The sequence below is a fragment of the Triturus cristatus genome, chromosome 2_2 (genome assembly GCF_964204655.1).
Source record: "Triturus cristatus chromosome 2_2, aTriCri1.1, whole genome shotgun sequence".
Taxonomy (NCBI): Eukaryota; Metazoa; Chordata; class Amphibia; order Caudata; family Salamandridae; genus Triturus; species Triturus cristatus.
Genome location: NC_140582.1, coordinates 838078092 through 838088480, shown reverse-complemented (window position 1 = coordinate 838088480; position 10389 = coordinate 838078092).

The window sequence follows — 10389 nt, the reverse complement described above, 5'->3', positions numbered from 1 at the left end:
AGCACCCCTCATCAGTCAGACTAGCTTGACTCCAGTGGCATGGGAAGCACAGGACCCACTTCTGCGCATACCCATCCCACTCGGAGTGACAAATGCAAAAAGAACAATTGATGGACAGAATGCTGAACAATGTCAAACATTCACACAGTACAGAGATCTGGGCCAAAATCCATAGTTTTGTTGCCCCCATGCTATTCCAGTTTAAACCCAACCATATGCAAATCAGTCTTGACCCTGAAGCCCAGGGGAACAGTACAGCCCAAGCAGTGAGGCCAGGTCCTCCCTGGACCAGAAAAAATCATCCTGCGACCAATTTTGGGGTTTCACCCCTCATCAGTCAGGCTGCCTTGACTCCAGAGGCATGGAAAGCATGGGACCCACGTCTGGGCATACCCGTCCCACTCGGGCTGACAAATGCAAAAAAAACAATTGATGGACAGAATGGTGAGCAATGTCAAACATTCACGAAAGTACAGAGATCTGGGCCAAAATCCGTGCTCCCCACACCATTCCAGTTTAAACCCAGCCATTTGCAAATCAGTCTTTTCCCTGCTGCCAATGGAAACAGTCCAGTCCGAGCAGGAAAATCTAGCTGAAAATAATGTTCCTAATTTGTGCAATATAATAACATGAGAATGCTAAAAGAATTAAATAAGAAAAAACCTTCCTTTTCTTAAAAGTGCAAATAGACGTGTGGCATGATTATTGTTTGGGGAGTAAGCTCTCATTTCTGTCTTAATTACATTGTCTAGTCAGACTAGGTCTCATTAATTTCAATAACCCTTACTTTCCTTTCACTTTCTTTTTAAATAAAGAAATACTTTTTGCAGGTGCACAAACGGTGCTGAATTAAATAAACAATGCAAAAATAACAATTGCTGGACAGACTGCTGAACAATGTCAATCACCCCATTACAGAGATCTAGGACAAAATCAATTTGTTTTTTGATCCCCATGCCATTCCAGTTTAAACCCAGCAATATACAGATCAGTCCTGACACTGCTCCCAATGGGAGCAGCCCAGCCCGAACTGCCAGGGCAGGTCCTCCATGGACAGGAACAAGCATCCTGGGACTGGCTTTGTGGCATCACCCCCTCATAATTCATAATTGGACTACGAAAACGCCCTCTACGCGGGAACCACTGCCAAACTTCAAAAACGACTACAACGCATACAGAACGCCTCCGCACGACTCATCCTCGACATCCCTCACCACAGCCACATATCCGCCCACCTGAGAAGCCTGCACTGGCTCCCCGTCAGCAAGAGGATCACGTTCAGGCTCCTCACCCACGCACACAAAGCGCTCCACGACATGGGCCCCGAATCCTCAACAGCCGCCTCTCGCTCTACACTCCCACCGCCAGCTCCGCTCTGCCAGCCTCGCCCTCGCCACCGTCCCACGGATTCACAGAACCACCGCCGGAGGAAGATCGTTCTCCTACCTGGCAGCCAAGACATGGAACTCCCTCCCCGCACACCTACGAATGACCCAGGACCATCTCACCTTCAGGAAACACCTCAAGACCTGGCTCTTCACGCAGTAGCGGCTCCCCCCCCCACCCCCTCAGCGCCTTGAGACCCGCACGGGTGAGTAGCGCGCCCTATAAATGCTCTGATAGATTGATTGATTCTAGCTTGTCTCCAGTAGCATGGATAGCACGGGAACCACATCTGGGCATACCCATCCCACTTGGGGTGATGAACGCAAAAAGAACTCTTGATGGAAAGAGCACAATGTCAAACATTCACCCCAGTACAGAGATATGGGCCTACATCCATCTTTTTCTTGCTGCCCATGTCAATCCAGTTTAAAACCAACCATAAGCAAATCAGTCTTGACATTTCTCCCCATGGGAACAGTTCAGCCCAAACAATCAAGCCAGGTCCTTGCTGGACAGCAAACCAGCATCCTGGGATGGGTTGCAGGGTATCACCCTCATCAGTCAGGCTAGCTTGACTCCAATAAAATGGAGAGCACAGGACCTATGTCTGGGCATACCCTTCCCACTTGGGGTGACAAATGCAAAAAGAACAATTGATGAGAGAATGGCGAACAATGTCAAGCATTCACCCCAGTACAGAGACCTGGGCTTACAGCCATAGGTTGTTTGCTCCTATGCTATTCCAGTTTAAACCTAGCCATATGCAAATCAGTCTTGATGTAGTGCCGCATGGGTACAGTCCAGCACGAACAACCAGGGCAGGTCCTCCCGGGACTGGAAACACGCATCCTTGGACCGTTTTCGGGGGACAAAGGCAACAATTGATTGAGAGAATACTGAACAATGTTAAACATTCAGCCCAGTACAGAGATCTTTGCCTGCACCTGACGTTTTTTTTTCTCCCCTTGCCATTCCGGTTTAAACTCAGCCTTTTGCAAATCAGTCTTGACCCTGTTCACCTTGGGAACAGTCCAGCCAGAGCAGGAGAATTTTGCTTCAAATAAGTGTCCTAATTTGTGCAATATATTAACATGAGAATGCTTAAAGAATAAAAGAAAAGAAAAAGTTCCTTTTCTTAAATGTACACAGTAACGTGTGGCATGATTTTACCTTTTTGGATTAAGCACTCATTTCTAGCGTAATTACATTGTAAAGTCAGACTAGGCCTCATTTATTTCTATAAACCCTTCTTTCCTTTGCTTTAAGTTTCTTCTTAAATAAATAAATGCTTTTAGCAGATGCTGAACGGTGCTGTATTAAATAAATATTTCATGTTTGAATTCATTAGATATGTCATCTTTGTAGAATGTGCTGACTTTAAACATGCATTTCTTTCCTTACTATGTTACATGTTCTATTCATATTTATTTAGATTTTAGGTGCCATATTTTCACTATAATGTATACTAAGTAGTATATTATAAAAATGGTGTCTATATAAAAATATGAATCTCATGACTTTATTCTGTAAAGTTACAACTAGAATGTCTCTGCTTTAGAACAGTTCATTGTCAGTGGAGTTTTGAATAGCTAATAGTTTAGACTGCAGGGTTCTCATGGGAACTCAGAGTGAATCTAACACACATGAATGTTAGCAACTACATAGACGTTCTGTAAATAGTACCTTGCTGACTTACTGTGGCAAAGGAGAAAAAAGCAGCAGACCATCGGATGCCATTGGCTCGAGATGACCTAACCCCGGCATGGATGGATACATGCGTTTTTGTGTTTAAACTACATGTTCCTAGTTAGATTTACATTACTTCTTCTTTACAGCACGCTCAGAGAGCTTTATGCTGCCCAGACAGGTCCAGGCTATTTTTTCTCCGACCATCCTTTTCCTTAGCCTTTTGCCCCATTCGCTGTGAACTACTGCTGGTGGTGATTTTTTGTCACCTACTACTTTGTGGGTGTCTAATTTCTTTAATGGTTATGGCTACTGCTGTGACTACTTTCCTAGCTTAACTTTGAACAGTTGTTATTGTGACTGTTTGCTGATGCTGGTTGAGAGAGAAGACTCGGATGAGTTTCCAGAACTTCTCTTCATGAGGAGTTCTACTACAATCTGATTCTATTTCAATGCTCTTTTGAATCTCACTCTTTTCTGGAAAGACTCTTTATGGGTTCTGTGTTTCGAGAACAAGGGGACCCCGCACGTTTGTGACCTGGGGTAAGTAGGTAGTTTAACAGAACAGTGGTCTGGGTGAGGTCAAAGATCCTCAGGTAGCGAGGCTACAATTGTTTAATTTGAAACTAATTCAATTGAAATCATTGATATGCTGAAGCCAAGGCGGATTCAGTTCAGAAATGTATGCAAGGACACAGAGTATTAGAGGAAGGCATCACATTTTATTTAACATCATAAAATGGAGTAGCTTCTGTTTCTGTCATTTTTGCAGATAGAAAATATACAATATATAAAGTGCTCACACATACATAAGTGATAGTGCGTGAAGTGAGGTGTTTAGTGACAGTAAAAACTTTACATCACATTGAAAAACAGATCAAAAGAACCCAAGTAATTCAAACAGTTTGAGGGAACTTTGAAATTGTGGTCGACGGCGTTTCGATCTTAGTAATTCAAGATCATCATCAGGACAGTATGAAGTGCGAGCACGTAGGATTGCGTGAGTAATTCCCACAGATATGGTCCGAAGAATCAGGCTTGTACTGGCCGAGGGGTCCTGATCGGGAACCGAAGGCCCGAGCGGAGGAGGGGACGCGTTGGATGAATCGAGAGTCCCGATGGTTTTGGAAGAATAGGTATTCCGGAGTGAGCAAATCCCAGATTGAGACGCGCTGGCAGTAGTCCTTTATGGGTTCTGGCAGGTTAGGATCTGCAAGAGTAGAATAGGGACGTATCTAATATTTCTGTTATGGAACATGCTGTAATTTTCTTGACTGCCTCTTGACTGTCTCTAACCATAATTTCTTGATATTTCTGTAAACGGATTTATCTAATTGCTAATTTGAATAAAGATACTAAAAGCAAAATACTGAACTCTTAATGATGAATAAAATATTTCAAACTAAATTAAAACTCTCAGGCCCCGATTCACAAAAGTAATCTTAGACAAAATCCTAACTTTACAACTTTCGGTAATCACAAAAGACATTTAGTAGTAGTAAAGTTAGGATTCCTAACTTTACTACTACTAAACTGAGAAAAATCCTAACTTTATGACTCTTGGTATTCACAAAAGGCAATTAGTAGTAGTAAAGTTAGGAATCCTAACTTTAGATTCCTAACTTTACTACTACAAAATGTCTTTTGTGAATACAGGAAGTCGTAAAGTTAGAATTTTGTCTCAGTTTAGTAATAGGGAAGTTAGGAATCCTAACTTTACCACTACTAAATGCTTTTTGTGAATACCGAAAGTCGTAAAGTTAGGATTTTGGCTCAGTTTAGTAGAAGTAAAGTTAGGAATCCTAACTTTACTACTACTAAATTCCATTTGTGAATACCGAAAGTTGTAAAGTTAGGATTACTTTTGGGAATGGGGCCCTCATTATTTACTGAAGATAATAAATAGTGTTTATTGAGATGTTGTTGGCTTATGCTCCATTCTAAAATGGTGACAAAGATCCAGTCAACCTAAAGACAAACAAGACACGGAGTTGGAGACCACCTTTAAAAGTCACAGGGTTGCACTGATTTAAATAAAAAGTAATTCCACGCCAGCACACGCAGCAAATCACCTTCTTCAGAGCGAGGAGTTCCGTATATAAATTGACCAGTTTTTTAACTAAGGAGGACAAAAGCAAAAAGAGCAAATGATGCATGGGATGCTGAACAATGCAAACATTCACCTCCAGTCACAAAGATCTGGGTATAATCCATCATTTTTTTGCTCACCACACCACCCCAGTTTGGACCCAGTCATATGGAAATCAGTCTTGACCCTGCTAATCATTGTAACAGTCCAGCCCATAATGCAAAGCTGGGTCCTTCCTGGACCGAAGACAAGCATCCTGGGACCAGTTTTGGGGTATCACCCCCTCATCAGCTGGGCTAGCTTAAATTCAGTGATGCAGTGAGCACGGGGACCCATATCTGGGCATACCCTTACCACTTAGGGTGACAAAAGCAAAAAGAACAAATGAAGGATGGTGTGCTGAACATTATAAACATTCATCCCCAGTCAAAAAGATATGGGTTTAATCCATGAATTTTTTGTTCACCATGCCACCCCAGTCTGAACCCAGCCATACCCAAATCAGTATTGGCTTTTCTACTCATGGGAACAGTCCACTCAAACTGCCAAGCCAGGTCCTCCCTGGACCGGAAACAAGTATCCTGTGACCGGGTTTGGGGTATCATCCCTCATCAGCTGGGCTAGCTTAAATTCAGTGATGCAGTGAGCAAGGGGACCCATGGCTGGGCATACCCTTACCTCTTAGGGTGACAAAAGCAAAAAGAAGAAATGAAGGACGGTATGCTGAGCAAAATAAACATTCATCCCCAGTCAAAAAGATCTGGGTTTATTCCATAATTTTTTTGTTCACCATGACACCCAAGTCTGAACCCAGCCATATGCAAATGAGTATTGGCCGTTCTACTCATGGGAACAGTCCAGCTCAAACTGCCAAGCCAGGTCCTCCCTGGACTGGAAACAAGCATCCTGGGACCGGGTTTGGGGTATCACCCATCATCAGCCAGGCTAGCTTGAATCCAGTGGTGCAGTGAGCACGGGACCCATGTCTGGGCATACCTTTACCTCTGAGGGTGACAAAAGTAAAAACAACTAATGATGAAAGAAATGCTGAACAATGCAAACATTCACCCACAGTCACTATTTTCTAATAAATCCACAAAGAATAATATTAACTAGCTGTATAGCACCCACCGTAAATTAAAATGGCCATTGGGCTTTGGGAACTGGATGTTATTACTATCCGGCACAATGCTTCTTTTTTTCTCTCTAAGGTGAGGTTTGACATGCTGAGTCATACCTTAAAGGATTCTTATCTGTGTTCTGCAGATTACACAAGGACAGACATCAATCAACATTCAGTGTGATAATAATGGGGTCTTCTGGCTCCTAGCAATCTGCTGGCTTGTGGAATCCTAAATTATGTTCTTCGTGAAGGTTTATTATCCGAATCAGAAAAAAAACAAATAATGTGAAGAAAATCACTGGACTCTTTTGAACTATGTTATTTGGCCTATATTTAAATGTGGATTCGTTTATAAAAGGTGCCGCTAAGAAGGTCCTTGTTTGAGGGGCAATTACCACACTGATTTATTTTCAAAGTAGATAAGGTGCCTGTGTCTAAGATAACTTTTTTAAAGAATTTAATAATTTACTAAAGGAATAAATTAATAGAGACTTTCCCAGTACCCAACAAGATCTCTTGATAATCTGCAACCCCAACGACTCACAAGAATTCCACAATCCAACACTCTAATTTGCATATTTAGAAAGGATCTTATGTTGTGGAAGGCAAAGGATTATGGTCAGTATTTAAGAGGATATATCATCCTATTTATAGTGTGAGTGTGTTGGCTCCTGAGGTGAGACCTAGGATTGCTAGAGGGTACATGTAACAAAACACACAAATGAGATGGATTTAGACAACATTGTCAGCTGTGAATGGGTAGGGGAGTTTGGTGATGGCCTCTCTGCCTAGGCATTAGGACTGGTGACTCGGAGTTCAGTATGTTGATGTGATGCCAATGAAGGAGGAGCACATGCATTCAAAATACTCCACCAGAACCAAACAAGGAGACTGAGCAATCAATTATACCACAGAGGTGTGACTAAGGGATCTTTAAAAGTGGTTAAGTTAACTCATCTTGGTTTATTTAGCGGTGGGAGCAGATGGAGTAGGAACAAGTAGCTAGGAGTGGTTGATCATGCAAGTAGAATATGCTTGTCTCAAAGATTAAGCTTTGCATGGGTGAGCACTAGGGGTGGGCGGCAAATTCCGTTCCGCTCGCGGAACTTTCAAAATTTCAGCATTTTTGAGTTCCGCGCTGAATGCGAAAATGTCGAAACTACCGCGATCCGCGACAGAACGGAATTCGGGGGGCATGAGGTATTTTTAAACCTCACCAGGAAGCACTTGCAGGAACCTGAGTAGAAGCTCAAATTCAGTACCGCATTAATCAGCCCAAAAGATCGTGAGCTCGGTCGAGGCTGGGCAGGTGTGCTTTCTCCACAATATCTACAGTGATGGAGGTCTTTGTTTGTAAAACATTTTTATTGGCATTTATAAACAATAATAGACGCAGGCACAGGCGGTATCGCCATTATCATAGAGACTTACATATCAGGAGCGCCCAGTCACAGCCCTTTCGGTCTCTCAGTCTCGTGGGCCCTCAGGCCACTCGCCTCTACCCTGAGTGGGGCTGCAGGTATGTGTCCGGGACCAGCCTCTGGGTATGCCCTACTGGAGCGCACAGTGATCGCCTCGCCGCATGAGTGCCGTGCAATGTGAGTGAACCCCTGTGAGGGGTGTCGCAGAGGCTATAGGGTTGCAGCCATTAAATAACCGTGAACTAACTGGGGGCAGAGAACTAGGGAATAGGGGGTGCACTATGTCGCCTATCAGGAATACTTGTAGCTATGCGCTTGAGAGCTGGACCATCGTGTGGGAGAAGGTCGGGGTGGTCACGGATGCGGAGGAGGGGAGGGGGCAGGGGAGGCGGGAGCATCGATCATAGCCTATGAGGAACCTGGCGGTGGGACCTGTGGTGTCTGCCTCTGCGAGGCACCGTGTGCTTGGACTGCCTGCGCATTTCCCAGGGTGGGCTCCGGAGTCATGGGCGCCCCGGGGGTCAATCCGTCTTTAACTCGCCACAGCCGCTGTTTCCTGCGCGAAAGCGTGCATTAACATGGCCCAGGGCATGGAGATCGGGTGTTTGCGCATCCCCCGGGCCTCCTCCGTTCTGAGTGTGGTTTCCTCCGCCTTGCCCCACTTCTTGACTGCTCCCACCCATGCCGCTAGAGGGGGCCCCCCGACGTCTTCCAATGCATAGCAATGCATCGTTTGGCGAGGAGCAACACCAGGAAAGCAAACCTCCTCTCCACTTTCTGATGTTTATGTCGCCCATGAATACCCAGCGCACACGCCTCCCATGTGTCCAGGTCCTGGAACCCCGTAACCGTTTTAAGGGCAGTGTGAATTGTGTGCCAGTAACTGTAGAGCGTCGGACAATCCCAAAACATGTGCTTAAACGAGGCAGCAGGCTCCAGGCATCTAGGGCAACCAAACACACCGTCAGGGAAATATTTCTGCAGCTTTTCGGGGGTGAGATACGCCCTGTGCAGTATATGCAACTGTATGTTCTTAAACCAATAGTTGCGGGACACTTTTTTTGTGTATTCCAGAGCCCTGGTCCACTCCCTGTCATGTAGAGGCCTTTGGAAGTCATCTTCCCAGTGTTCTCTAAGGGTCGCCAACGTAGGACTCCGCAGGGTCCGTACAGCTTTGTAGATCCAAGTAACAAGATGGCGACCTGACCCCATCTGCAGTATCGCATGGATGACCGGGTGGGTGGGGGGCTCCGTATCGATCCCCCTCCACTGCCTGCGGCAGTCCGTGAGAAGCTGCCTGTGCCGTAGGAACTGCCCCCCCCGGGAAGCTCGAAGTCCCCGACCAGTGCATCGAAGGTCTGCAAGCTCTCCCCGGAGAACAGCATCCCCACTTCCGTCACCGCATGATCCATCCACACCTGCAGCATTCGCTCTGTGTAGTACGCCCGACCCCTAGGGAGCCCCACCAACGGCAGCAGCGGAGAGTACAGGGGAGTATCCCGACTAAGTCGGTGAACACGCGCCAAGCAGGCGCGCGCCGTCATGACCTGGAGGGGCCGGGATAACGGCGGTGCTGCACCCGGCAGCAGCATGTGATGGACAGCGGGGATTGGAATCCGCCCCGTCTCAGTGAGCAGCTCCTCTTGTGCCCGGCCTGCTGTCCAACGCGACACCCACTGTAATTGGGCGGCAAGGAAATACGCCTCGAATGAGGGAGCCGCCAACCCACCCTGGTCAAGGGGTAATTGCAGTTTTGCCAGGGCTATACGCCGGCGGCCGTTGCCCCAAATGAGGGTCCCAAGCAGGGTATCCAGCTCACGGAACAGGGATCGCGGGGGAACCACCGGAAGATTGGAGAAGAGGTAAAGCAGGCGCGGGACCAGGATCATCTTCGCAACGGCTATCTTTCCCGGGACAGCCAAGTGGAGACCCTTCCAGAAATGGACCAAGGATCGGATGTTGCCCATCAGTGTGCGGTAATTCCCCTCATAGATATCTTGCGGCGTATGATATAGCTTAACGCCGAGATATCGAACCGCTTGGGGACTCCACGAGATATCAACGTCTCCTATTGGTATCGGACCCTGGGGCACGACTTGTGTTAAGGGATAGACAGTGGACTTGGCCCAATTCACCCTAAGGCCCGTCACCTCCGCAAAATCATGCAGGATGCGTGATATAGGGGTCAAGTCGATCGTAATGTCCCGGACATATGAGTACGTCATCAGTGTACAGTGATACTGCGTGGGTAGAATCGCCTATCGGGATGCCCCACTCCTCACTCGCCCCGCGCAACAGGGTCGCCAGCGGCTCCATTGCCAACGCGAATAGTAGGGGGGAGAGAGGACACCCATGCCTGGTACCACGCCGGATCGGGAAGGAGTCCGAAATGAGAGGGCCTATACGCACTCTGGAACTGGGCGAGGAGTAGCTGAGCCGAGTGTAGGCCTGCAGTTTGGGTCCTAAGCCCATGCGTTGCAGGACCTGAAACAGGTAGGCCCAGGAGAGCGTGTCAAACGCTTTTTCGAGGTCCAGCACCAGACACACTGCCCGAGGGAACCGTTCCCGCACCCGGTCCTGCACGTGGAACAACCGTCGGATGTTAGAAGAGGTGTGCCTACCAGGCACGAATCCACTCTGATCTGGGTGGACAAGCCGTGGGAGGATCGTGGTGTACCTGTCCG